The following is a 13,391-nucleotide window of genomic DNA, read 5'->3' as shown; positions in this document are numbered from 1 at the left end:
ACATTACCATGGCAATTTAGAGTTTTAGAGTTTAAAAGAAACAAAACAACTATGTCAACAGGTTTAAACTTTAATGGGCTTATCTACGTAACCGTTTCCCACGTTACCATCGACATTTAGACAAAACAACAACTGTTTCAATATGTTTAAAGGGCTCGATAATATCTTTAAAATGTTTTGACAGTACCAGCTTAATAAAAATGTAATATTATATGAAATATGAGAACAGTAATCATCACCATTGGCAAAACCTGTTAATATATTTCCTCATATGTTACAACGATCGATTAACATGGTGTCCATTTCACTTAATGTTCAACAATCTTTATGTACATTTCAGATTTATAACGATTCAGATAATTTAGATTTCTACTGTTGTTTAAGGAACATTTTAAGAAACAAAAATCTATTTTCTGTTGATAATTATAAAGCTGGTGACATTTTAGTTATTTTGAAATAAACGAACAATGGTAATAATGCCATATTTATTTATAGTCCTTAAGGTAAAAAAATAAGGTCTGTTGTTTTACACCCTGCTACAAAGAAAAGGGCGCCAGTATTGACAAACCATCTGGCAAATATTCTGTTCAACAAGAATCACTAAAATTCGAATGTACGAGTACTATCTTACATTCAAAGCATGGGGAAATCCATTAAACAAATTCAGCATCTAAAGGTATGAGGCTTGTCACTTTTGTGTTCTAAAAATAGATTTAGTTGATTAGTTGATTGACTGACTGATTGATTGACTGATTGGGCAGTATTTTTTTGCAAGTGCCTGTTTCATATTGTATTTCAAATGAGTTATGTACGATTCTTTAAGATTTTTGAAGTCAGTAGCGAAGTTTATGTGTATGAGGATAATTTGAGCCGTGTCACGACAAAACCAACATAATGGGTTTGCGACCAGCATGGATCCAGACCAGCCTGCGCATCCGCGCAGTCTGATCAGGATCCATGCTGTTCGCTTACAAACCATATAGCAAGTAGAGAAACTAAAAGCGAACAGCATGGATCCTGATCAGACTGCGCGGATGCGCAGGCTGGTCTGGATCCATGCTGGTCGCAAACCCATTATCGGCTCATTTGATCTTTCAAGAAAATCGATCTATAATGGAAAGTCTGTAATAGATAAATGATAACGTTGATAATATCGTGTATCAGACAATACAATAAACCATAAGATTATTATACATGTATATTGATGTCAAGTTTGAGATACATGCTAAGATATCACATATATTTATATAGCAGATAATAAAAAATGTTCTAAGAATAATAATATTATTATTCATCGTAAAAATGTTCATACTAAATCACTTAGAATTTTATCAAATTTTGTTTTTTCCAGAAATACTTAATTTAGGATATCCATATAATATATATTTCTTCTGTTTTTATCAATATAAGTATTTGAAATACTTATAAAAATGTGCCCATTGTAGACCAATCCACTTGACTTTGTACTAATATTATGATTATGTAAGACAACCTTCCTGTTTAGTTTTTTATATCTATAATTATGATTATGTAATACGACCTTCCTATTTAGTTTTGCGTCTTCATTGCGGAGAGGTATTCCACCATCTGATCATCTTATGATTTATGCTTTTTGAAGCTTCTCTTTAAATTGACACTTTTATATCAAAAGCATTCTTAATCTCCCGAGGATTCCTTTTATCTGTAAATTTGAAGTTTTCACTGCCCTATATTTTCTGAATACATAATATACATATTTTACATATTTTAAGTTTGACATGACCCTAAAGCTACGATTTAAATAGAAAGCGATAATCTAAAATTCTTTAGTATAAAAGACGGGTTATTGATATTCAAGTCGGATATTCAATAAATCAAATTTCGGTACCAATTATAGATTCATAAAAACCTGTTACATGTACCCCGCCAGTGTACTTATAAATGATGTATCTTATGGAACGAAGTACAATATTTTGTCATAAACATTAATGCGAGATATATCTTTTTTTTCATTTTGCACTTAAACACATTTATAATACTGGTAATGCATTACAGACAGGCATATTCACATGCGTTAGGCGCACAAGAACGTATCAAATCAGTCAAATATAACTGCCCTATGTAAGAAACCATTTTCGGAACACAAGATGAGCCATTCATTACATGGTAATGATATATATTCAGTGAATTTAAAGTACTGCTAGTAAAATTTAAGTTTTGCTATGATTTTTTAACAGGACATTTACTTAAATATAAAAAAAATGCGGAAAATTGTATGTGCGACATTAAAAGATAAAGTAACCTTTATCAAATATAAATTACACAAACAAGCAATTCCCGTATATAAAACTTGTTTTTGATATAATTTTAACTAAAATTCTATATAAATTTGTAAAACCGTCCGTAGGTCGGTCTGTTTTGGTGGTTGACCTTTATAATTATCGAGGTAAAATTAGTTAAGAACAAACATGTCTCCTGCTATGCTATCATAAATGTCATTATGTTTGTTGAACTTTACTGCTTGGAAGAGTACTCTTATATGATCTCGTAAACAAATGTTAATCACATTGTACCACATTTCCCCAAATATCCACATCACATGTTTTTCAGCAAGTTCCCTTGTGATTTTCAACAAAATTCATTAAAAGGGGTATTTCAATCTAGCTATTCTTTTTACAGATTACTCAGCTCTATGTTTTCAGATAGCGTGTATTCGACGAAATTCATTCAAACTTTTTAAGTCATGATTCATTATAAAATTATGAAAATTCACAAAATTAATGAAACGTACAGTAGTAACAGTAATGTAAAATGTATGATGAATTTTATCCATTAAATGTCTATGCACATACAGCAAAATTAAAAAAAACAAAGATCGACAAAGAAGGGCCGCATTCAATAAATGCATCAAACCAAGATATCAATCTACGCATTGAAAGAAGTGGTAAGTATGCGTCCGTAGCAACAGAATTCAACATTCCTACACAAGTTGATACGGAGGCCAAAATGAAACATTCAATGCGATACAATGTTAGTGCAATTCCAAAAAAGCGTCGTACGGTCCAAAAAATAAGGAATAAACGTATTATAACGTGGTAACCATGGACGAAACTAAAGTAATTGGAATTCTGTCAAGATATCAGACGGATCAACGACATACGTCGAAAAAAGTTAGATTTTAAAGGCAGCAACAATGGCTCCAAGATATAATACAATAATCAAGAAACAATTCTTGAACAACCCGACATTTAACATATCGAATAGAATGAAGTAATATTTCCACTAATCCTAACAATTATTTCGCGCAGAACGACTTTTGAAGGTTCAGAAAGAAACTTGCAATAACAACGCCACAACGAAGTGTTAAAGCTCTATTCAATATTAAAGGTAATTTATCTAATAAAGATTAAAAAAACGGTGACAGGATAAAAAGAGTAATAAATTGGTGCCGTGGTAGGAGAAAGTTTATCTGACTCTGCTCCGTAACGTCGAAGATTCGCCTTCGGCCAACCCATTAAATTCCTCCACCTCGACAGATGAAATTTCTCCATTCACAGCATCAACCTTTTGTTCTCTATGTAATATGTTTGATTAAATACACAGGGCGATTTTTACAGTCTCCGCATGGCATAAACTATGCTTATGTAGTAATGAAAATAGAAACAAAATCACGTTTGAAAACAAATGACCATGTTGCACTAACAATGTGAAAATCTAACATTATACAACATTACAAAGATCACGTTGCCAATAACGAGGGTACTCGAGGAGTGATTGCGTGTTTCATTTAGTTGATTATATATTTCCTATATGCATTTAGATTTAAAATTATTTTAACTTATTCTTGTTAGTATTTAAAATAACTTTAAAGATTAAGGATCAGCGTTCCGAAATACTACAACGGAAATGTTGAAATACGTATAACTGATTTGTAAATGTGAGCAAACTGGAAACTTGCTTTAGTATCATAAAAAATCCTCCCATGGTTATTACGTTTTCATCAAATATGTAAGTTTGACATTCTATGTTGCATTTCAAGACTTTCTTGTATGTATGTCCGTTATATCATTAATATGATCGTTTGATCTGTGAATATATTTTTCATTATTTTAAAAGATAGAAATGACTTATGAGCAGTGTTTGCCCGTGTATGTTTGTATTCATTTTACACAAAATATTTTATATATACTGTATACTTATTCTTTGGTACAGGAATCAATCTTTCGAGTGATTACATTTTGTGAGCCAATTTTACGAAAAGTGGCCATAGGGAGTTTTTGTAAATATCTATCGGAATTTTCCTGTAACGTTCAATTTATTAAACGAGTGGGGCAGTCTTTTTATAGTTCGGTAGATTAGTATTTTATCCATAACATTTTCCAACATCAACTGTTGTTCAATCACCAAAATAGCTGTCAGTTTTGTGAAATATACAGCCATATCAGCTCAACTTGACAATGAAAAAGAGCATAATGTCACTTTAATTCTCAAGTTAAATATTACAATACGTACATGACAACGGCAAGAAAGCTCTAAGCTAGGTTACATACTAACATAATAAGCTATATATAATGTTTTGTGTAAGAATGTTAGGTTTTTAATGCTTATTTATGTCTCATCTATTTACACACATATTTTATACAATGCCATAAAAGCATGTACACCGCTATTCTATGTAGGTATTGTAAGTATCGGACGTACCATTTTCTAAAATCAGGTAATAAAAATTACCTATAGTACCTATAATAACACACTGGTAACGAAACTCTGATACAGATTAAATGTTATAATTAATGAAAATAACTTAATATAGAAATTTCCTAGTTTCCTAACTGTACTTCTTATAAAAACAAGAGTTGTCAGACGAGACAAGACGCTCGACTCATTGGATACCGGACGCAGTAAAATAGTAGAGCAATGTCGTGAAAATCACCTATTATAATATAAAATAATATATATGTATTAGTATCAAGAAATCACTCAAATGTTCAACATTTTTTTCATGAAATAATATGCATATGACCATGTCACTAAAAATTAAACAAACATTTTTCTTCTCTAATGATAGATACAACAATTTGAATTCTGAAGTCAGTAACAAAAATGATTAGAGCAAAAAATTTAAAGAGATCAAAGTAAATTTATGAGTTCAAAAAGAAAATATCTCCTGAAATAAAGATGCTAGTGTTATGAACCTTGAAGTGAGTCATGGCAAAGTACAATTATCTTTAAGTCTATAATAGATACCACACTCTATATAATCACAAAGATAATTCTTAAAAAGAGTATATATTTTCAAATAAATTCTTAGTTAAAATTAAATGGAGACAATTTAGTAAATACACGTCAGCTAAAGTTGTTAATCCAATCACATATGATAAACCAGTTGAGAACAAACATTTTTATGAAGTCTGAATTAAATCCACGAAGAAATAAAGAAGTTATAGAACAAATAAGGACAATCCTTAGTTTAAGGGGAAGATAATTCTGAAAATATTGACGCTGAATATATTGCGAGACAATATATACTTTTTGTGACGGAAAAATATTTATGACAAAAATTTCAATTACTACAAAGAAAAAAAGTAAACCAACATGTTAAATATGTTTTGTGTTTCGTTCTGATAGAATGTATCTTACTTGTAAAACATCTGCCATATACAAACCTTGATATATTTGCTCCTTATAAAAGTCATTAAAAGTGATCTTTCCAAAACGTTTTGTTGCAGTCACAGATAAAAGGTTAACTCGGCTTGTAATGAACGATTGCAAATATAAGCATATAACTGGGCCGTCGGGAAATCTAATATTACTTTGATTGTAGCAATAAGAGTGGGTGTGGATCTATCCTCTTGTAAGAATCATTGGTCTCGTGGGATACCTCTAAATCAGAATAGCTCTATCCAATCTTTAACAGCACTGAGAACTCGTTATGTTATAAAGTTGTCACAAACCGGCTGCTATAAAACACTTCTTCACTACTATTGTACTATTGATCTCTTATATTTGTATTGATCAGATTTCATTAACGATATATTCATATATTTCATTAGATATATATATGGTATACTTTGAAATTGCGGACTAAAGTCGTCTTTATTTTAAATAAATACAAATACTAAGGAATTAGCAATTTCTTTTAAGTTTCGTTATGTTTTGCTTTATTTTTGCCAAATATAACATGCCAACAAGCGAGGTCCTTAAGGTATCCCTTTGATTGAAGACAAAAATAGATACACGATTAACTTACTGTCTATAGCAAGACTAATAAAAGCAGAATTTTATTTATACGTACTTTAAATGAAATTTATTACAATGTAATCTCAAATATATATATAAAAAATGTTATAAAGAAGTAATCATAAATTATAGTCAAGGTATAAGACGCATACTGCCTTATTTTTTTCCTTTGATTAACTACATTTTTGTCTCCATTTCCAGAAAGCTAATTTTCATGAAAGTTATAAAAATGTTTTTAAAAGTAAATTATGGTGAAGTTAACACGTGCAACCGGCGCTTACAATTCACATTAATTACCACAAAGAGGTAAAAGTATCCAAAAATAGTCCTAACTGCGTAAGTCAAGCAGTAGAAACATGGTGATTAATTCTGCAAAATCAGACATTTATCACATATAGTATGTAAATCATTACTTGAAACTTGAATCTGTTTACTTTTATTTAAGTTTTAGTACCTTTTTATCAAAGTCTGGAAACAAAGTGATCCCTCGGAAGCATTTATCACAACAAAATTACATGAAAATTGCAGACTCGGTTTGATTGAGTCTGTACATGAGGGAGAATGAATAAGTGTAACATCCCTCACACTCCGTAGCACCGGCTTGAGCGGTACTCAATTCTCAACACTTATAGTGCTGGCATCAATGATCCCGAAGAACCAGAAAAATATAACAACAATGAAATGAAGTACTGGGCAACTTTTTACAGCTGCCACTCGGCATTTGACACCTGCTGTTGTGAAGTATAACTTTGGAAGCAAAGTGATCCCTCGGAAGCATTAATCACAACAAAATTACATGAAAATTACAGTCTCGGTTTGATTGAGTTTGTACATGAGGGATAATGAATAAGTGCAACATCCCTCACGCCCCCTAGCACCGGCTTGAACGGTACTCAATTCTCAACACTTAATAGTGCTGTTATCAATGATCCCGAAAGACCAGAAAAATATAACAACACTGAAAATCAAGTATTTTGGCTCATCTGGAGTCATGCAGCTTTAAATAGGAATCGTCACTCCAGTCTGCTGACGACTACATAAGAGATGATTACAGACTAAGTTCAATCAGTGTCGTCTGCCGGTTATAGTCCACACTGCTTGTTGTTAAGTAAGTATATAATTTGAAGGGTAAATGGTTTTGTCCGGATTGAAAAATGAACAAGTCCATATAAGATATTAAGCATGTTAAGAATGATATAAGAAAGTTACCTTCACACGCAAATATATCTTTTGAACATTGGCTGAATATGACACAACAACTTTACCACTAAAATGGTATTCTATAATTTCATTCAACTATGAATAGCGTACTTCTGTTTATTATTTGGCGATTTTTTGGCATGTGCTTAAGACACCATTTTTATTTAAATTCCTATAAACTGTATGTGATCAGTTTAGATTGTTATAACGATAACAACTAAAGATTCTAGAAAAAAAGATTAATCTTTTCGTTTATATCAATGGAAAAAATCAATTTGAAATGATATATCATAAGGAAATATTCTGATAAAGATTGGAGTCTTTTCACACATCTATACATCTATGAGGTTTAACTTCGGAATTCGCAGGTGATACACATCAAAGGAAAATTAATTTTGTTCTTTATACTTACTGACAACTCAAAACTCTCGTAAAATATATATCAATATTTATCTTTAACGGAAGCTACTCATCAAATTTACAACTGATAAGATTTAATGTTAAATCATTGATACCTTGAAAATGTATGTAAAGGAAATTAAATAATTACAACAGTATTAGATATATAGGTAAATAATTCAAATCTAAATGTTGTGCAGTTTTAAAACTATTAAGATCGGCACGAAATTTTAAATCCTGCTCAATTTAATAGCTATTTATAGAATATTTATTACGTAATATGAAACAATTAAAATCAGATTAATGCATTGTCGTTATACTGATAATCACGTGTGCGTATGTTCTTTCCATTTTTGATGCAAAATGTAAATTTATGTACGTAAACAAGTCGTTTTTATGTCATCAATCGCGCAAAAGTGACCTAAGACCACAATATTTTACAAAATTATTTCTTTAAAGCTTTTACTACTAAAAATACCAAAATCAGTTCAAAATGTCATGTACTTGAAACCAAAATGATGTTTCAAAATAATGTTGGTCTGACATTAAAAGTGTACTTTGTTTCCTTTTCCGAATTTTATATTAACAAGTACTTTACAATACAACCGAATCACCTTTATAGAAAGGTCTTTTTTATGGGAACATATAACATGTATGCAAACTATAATGTTTGTGAACATATGTACTTAAAGACTAATTGTCTGTGAAGATATAGGATATGGTGTCTATTGACATATACACTGCGTGAACATATAGATTGTCTGTGAACATATAGATTGTCTGTGAACATGTTGACTGTATGTTGAAATATACACTGCCTGTGAACATAAAGACTTTTGTGGACACATAAATGTATATGAACACATATGTTTTCTATGAACACATAGATTGTCTATGGACACATAAATACGGTTTGCGGACATAATATAATGTATGTGAACATATCAACTGTCTGCGAACATATTATTTATCTGATGTCATAAAATCTACCTGTGGACAGATAGACTGTCTATTGACATACAAACTTTCGTTGACACTTACTCTGTCTTTGGACATAAATCTGGGTTAGGACATATATACGGTCTGTGGATATATAAATTGTCTGTTGGCATAAAAACTGTCTCTGTACATATATAATGTATTCTAACATATGAACATATCTACTGTTTTTGGATATAGACTGTCTGTTAACATGTTTGTTGTCCTATGGACTTATGTGCACATGTAGACTGTATATGGATATATATAGAGATTATCTGCGGGCATATTGACTGTATGTGGATATAAAGATTGCCTGTGTGCATATATACTTTCTGTATAAGACTGTTTGTGAACTTGTAAATTGTTTGTGTTCATATAAACTGTTTATGGACATATAGATTACATGTGAATATATAGACTGTTTGTGGATACAATGGACTGTTTGTTGATATATATATACTGTCTGTAGACACAAAGACTTGTGTGAACATATAGACGAACAAACGTGTGAACACTTAACATTTACCCTAGCAAACTTTTGCAATGGATCGGCCCTGCTGTGATGTCGGAACAGTCAATTTAAATTTTAAGGGATGTTAACGTTAAATACAAACTAAAAATTAGTTACCAACAATATAGAGCTTGGCCACACTGCACGGATATGCTGGTCTGGGTGAATGATAACCACTTATTGTTGAGACAAATTGAGTCTTTATTATAACAATGGACATGCATGGACCATTAATAGAAAATGTGGGGATATATTTTGAAAATAATGTTTCAAAGAAACCATGTGAAATGCACGAAACATATGCACAGTTTTTTTGCAAACATTTATAGAACATTCGAATATTTATAGAATAAAGTAAGTGAACATTTATAGAAAACGTGACGTCTAGAAAGCACGTGAAAATATTTATCAAACATATGAATTATATCTACATATTTATTATGTAGAAACAAGAGGCATAAGCATGTGGCGTAAGGCCATACAATATACATGTGTGTCATTTAATAAACTGTGAAAGTATCTTATAATTATAACACAGCAACTTCACATTTCAGTTAAACTACTCATAATCCAGCACGTATCATTTAATATTTCAACAATTATAAGTTTTATACATACTTGTAATAATTAGATCAAGTACCACATTTAGATAACCTAACTAGGAAAATATGTTAACTGTCGTCAAAATAGCAATTATAAACAAACCATAAAAATAGTCATACGGTTTCTAGTACTTGAATTATTCTTTATCATAAACTATTTAAAGTCAAATATTTTTTTTCGGATACACCCATCAGTTTAAGTGGGAAAGTTTTGTCTTTTAATTTACACAAGAATGTGGATTACATTAATCATTTAATTAAAATATTTAAAAATCATTATTTTCAAGCTTACACTTTTGTATAGTTTGTGAATTAATTGAAAGCGTCCTCTATCACTTTATGTTATATTAAAAGACATTCTAATGCCACACTCTATACATATCATTGTTCTGAAGTTATTGGTCTATTTTTTAATTTTAGATTACCGTAATAAGCTACCTAGTCTCTTTTTGTCAGTGTCACTTGTAATTTGTCTTATTATCAAATAATATTTACGTGTAGCCAACGCCCGAAGTAGGCAGACAAAAATAAAATTAATAATTGATTAACTGAACAAATAACCAATATTGAAATAATATTTCTGTTCAAATAGCGACTTGATTAAAACGTTCCAAAAATATCTTTAAACATCGTTTGAATTTCATATGAAAGATATCAAATTAAACTAAATATTCTTGTTTTACATTAATCATAAAGATTTGTTAGCATGATAAAAAGTGTACAGACATTCACACAGTCTTGATCGAACCCAAAATACAATTTTAGTCACATGCACGTGTTTATGAAAGTGTTATTTTTATTTTCATTGCATTACACGCATGTGTTATCTGCTATCAACAAGAAATATTTTTATATTAAAACCCCATTGCACTAGACAAAAAACCGCCTATAAAAACTTTACTAAAATCCCCTTTGATGAAAGCCGTAATTGAATGCATCGTTCACCTGATTTTCAATTCATTAGGCGCAGCTGTAACTCTTTAGAATACTAGAATACTCGAGTAACCGTGATGTAGCAAATATAGAAGTTATGTAAAAGAATTTGAAAAATTTGACCAATTTAGAACATATTAAACTGAAGTATATACAGATTACAAATAACAAAGTCCTCAGAGGTGTCCTTAAAAATGACCACGATGACCATCAGGTGTAGGATTATGTAATAAAAGTCGTATAAGGTTAAATAAAAGTTACGATTTCATGGTATCTTAGCTGACCAAGGTTATGAACAAGTTAAAAGATGGGTTGAATTTGAACATGATAAGGCATAAAGGATATAATATATTAGAAATTGAATAATTTAGTAACCCTTTCATCATTATTAAATTATAAATGATTTTGTTTTTCACGGTTAAGAATTTTCATTGAAATATCAGCGAATAAAACATGTATTATAATGATACCTCTTTAAATTGAAATGTAAAGCTTCATTCATTCATTCATTCATTCATTCATTCATTCATTCATTCATTCATTCATTCATCCGTTCGTTCGTTCTTTCATTTAGTTCGTTAATTCGTTCGTTCGTTCGTTCGTTCGTTCAATCATTCATTATTTTTATTTTGCCTGAACTTGTCTATATAACAGTCTACCCCCCCCCCCACCGCCTGCTACCCCTCCTCTCAACATAATAAATGTTTATCTGGTCTACTTGTTAGTCAAGAGCCGCCTTGTGTATTATATTTATTTTATGTTATAGCTTTCTGTTACTTTTCCTACTCTACTTTTATTTATGTATCTAATGATTGACTTTCTTTTTTCTCGTTTTTTGTGTGTGTTTTTTGTTTGATTGTTTTTTGTTTTGTATTTTGTTACTCACATATGATTTTATAAATAAGTGTTAACATATTGGATTATATTTCATTATAAGTTGTTTACTTGTTAGTTTTGGAAATGAGCATTTTCCATCTTTATTTTTACGCGTGATTAATCATTTTGTTATTACAGGAATCTGTAGAATCTCAGAGGAAAGTTTTTTTATCAACTGAAAGGTAATATACAGATGTATATCTCTAAAAAGTATATGATTAAGGATTAAAGAGATATTAATAATCTTTATCTCAAATCAAAACATTGCTTGTTCACGCTAGAACTCAACAAATCGATCTCCACGTGAAACATGTGCAAAATATCTTAAAATGCCAAAGAACAGTACTAATAACATTATGTCAAGGTACGAAGTTGCTCATGTGCCAACTATCTGTTGCTGCTATTTTAGAAATTAATGTTAATGGTTATAACAGGTTTAAAATCGAGTGTTCCGTACATTGGTTGAGTTCGACTCTGTTAAAGACTCTTCTCTCAGAGATAAAAAACGCAAAACGTAAAAAAGTTGTTTTTCTAAATATAATAAATCTTAAATGTTTATTGTGGCTTAATTGTAACAATTTATTTCCTTACTCGAGTACAAGATATATTCTAACATTCAACAATAAGTGTTTGGCATTATTTCTGACTAAAACTCAACCTACATGATTTTATGACTGACACAGATTGTAGATGAGTTTACCGTATGGAATCTGATAGCATTCCTTCAAAATTCGTAAATTCTAACATGATTAATATTCTAGAATTTTCCAGAAATATTATTAGTTGAAAAAGAAAATCATTAATGAAAGGTCTGATGAATGTTATTTTGAACTGACGAAGGATATTGCGCCGTATGGAATGGAGATGCTTTAACGTATGTCCATCCTGTTTTAAGGAAGAAGGCATTGCCTATTTTTGATCAACGTGTTACTGAAGCTCTTCAACAGGTTCTAAAAGAGGAAAATTTCGGAGAATATTGAACTTTGAAAGATTATCCATTTCTTCAAGTCATTAAGGTTCATCAGTGCATATGAAATATGCGTAAAGCAAAAAAACAAACAAAAAAACAAACAGACGGTCTAAAGTGTTCAGTGGCAAATATAATCGTTATATTGCTGTTGACGATATTTTGAATGTGTATCCATATGTAATGGTTAAGGGTTCCTTAACAGACTCGTATTTCGTATTAAAGATGCACATATGTGTAATTATATGAAAGGACAGTCAAGACATGAAATGACTACAGCAGTGGTGATATGAGCCGCGTCACGACAAAACCAACATAGTGCGTTTGCAACGAGCATGGATCCAGACCAGCCTGCGCATCCGCGCAGTCTGATCAGAATTCATGCTGTTCGCTATCAGTTTCTCTACTTGTAATAGACTTGGTAAGCGAACAGCATGGATCCTGATCAGACTGCGCGGATGCGCAGGCTGGTCTGGATCCATGCTGGTCGCAAACCCATTATGTTGGTTTTGTCGTAACACGGCTCATATGCTATAAGTAAACAATCTTGAGAGTAAACAAAATGTGCCAAATGTGGGTTGACATTTAAGTATGGACCTTTCCTTTTTTCTGAACAAATACTGTGGTTTCTGTGCAATAGAATAACATTAAAGACTGTTTCGCTTTTACTTCTATAAACACTTTGTTATTGGGCTGACCGTCA

The sequence above is a fragment of the Ruditapes philippinarum genome, unplaced genomic scaffold (genome assembly GCF_026571515.1).
Source record: "Ruditapes philippinarum isolate M1 unplaced genomic scaffold, ASM2657151v2 ctg5041_1_1_1_1, whole genome shotgun sequence".
Classification (NCBI taxonomy): domain Eukaryota; kingdom Metazoa; phylum Mollusca; class Bivalvia; order Venerida; family Veneridae; genus Ruditapes; species Ruditapes philippinarum.
This window is presented reverse-complemented; position numbering follows the sequence as displayed.